This window comes from Genypterus blacodes, unplaced genomic scaffold (assembly GCF_046128005.1).
Source record: "Genypterus blacodes isolate CSIRO-AG114 ecotype Tasmania unplaced genomic scaffold, CSIRO-AGI_Gbla_v1 ptg000058l_1, whole genome shotgun sequence".
NCBI lineage: Eukaryota > Metazoa > Chordata > Actinopteri > Ophidiiformes > Ophidiidae > Genypterus > Genypterus blacodes.
Genome location: NW_027466870.1, coordinates 5,580,931 through 5,582,308, shown reverse-complemented (window position 1 = coordinate 5,582,308; position 1,378 = coordinate 5,580,931).

Genomic DNA, 1,378 nt, shown 5'->3' with positions numbered 1-1,378 from the left:
TCGAGGTTGAAAAGCGCCATGTAAATTATGCCTGCTGATGTGATTGCAGTCAGAAAGTTTCTCTACATTACTTTGAAGTGCCTCTTTCAGTTGAGAAGTGTTACAACGGACTTAATTGATATCTCAGCATACTTTGGACCTATTTTCTTTGAAAGCCTCTTGCAACTTGATCCTTCTTTACCTAAGGGTATTTTACTTAAGTGTTTTTTTTTTTCTGCCTAATTTTCCCGTCCCTTAACCTAAGAAAATGTTTAAAAATTCTAACAGCTGTGGAAAAGCTAGGAACTCAGCTAATCTCTGTGTGTACATATTGACGGTCAAGTGAAATCGATACTGTCAGGAAGAGCACACACACACACGCACACGCACACGCACCAGGTCAACAAGCCACAGTGAGGCATCGGTGTATGCGGTTGAACACGTAGGCTTGTGTGTACATGACTCACTGTCAGCTGATACTGTGTTCAAACTCATCATAGTGTGTTAACCTGTACTGTCTTCTTTTGTTTTTGTTTTGTTTTTTAGCAAAAGTGACCTTAAATAGATGGGAGGGAAAGACACTTAGTTCCACACAGTTTTTCCTGCCATCTGTGTTCATTTTAGTACTTTCTAGGCTGATTGTTGAACCTGTAAATTGAATAATGTACTGGGGAAAAATAAGAAAAAAAAGACCAAAAAGATGAACTGATACCAAACTCCCCCCTGCTGTATGACTCCACCTCTGCTCTGTAGGCATGTGTGTAACTAATGGTGACATGATTAGTACCCAGAGAGACATCTTCCTCTTGGATTGTCCTCTTGAACTGATTGTATGTGGGACGTTCAATTCCCACTTTGTATCTATGCAGTACTTTGGTTTTATACATTATTTTATATGTGTGGACCAAACGGCTTAGACTCTTTCTGTAGTTTGTGCATTTGATGAGTTAAGTAAATGTTACAGAAGCTGTTTGGTGTAGGTGGAGTCGCACCCTTTCTCAAATATTAAACCTCCTGTAAGAAAGTAAACGATTGTGTGTAAACACTTGTAACTTCATAAAAATAGGCACAACAGATTTTATTATCCAATTAACCCCGTTAGAGATGACCTGACCTTTTGACCTGTTTATGAATATTTATAATGTACTGTAAGTGTGCGCCAAGTGCACTTGAAGGCTTGTACAATTCTTTTATCGGTGTAAATATACGGCTACATGTCTATTCCCTCTGACCCACTGTCACTGTAACCTTGAACGATTGTAAAATAATCACTTTGCTTTGCAAATGTGTACATAGTATATATTTGTTAATTAAATGAACTTTGAGATTGTAAATAAAACTTTTGTTGTATAAAGAGAAGAAGAGGGAAGATGTCAGTCATTTAAATTAAGTCAAGTTC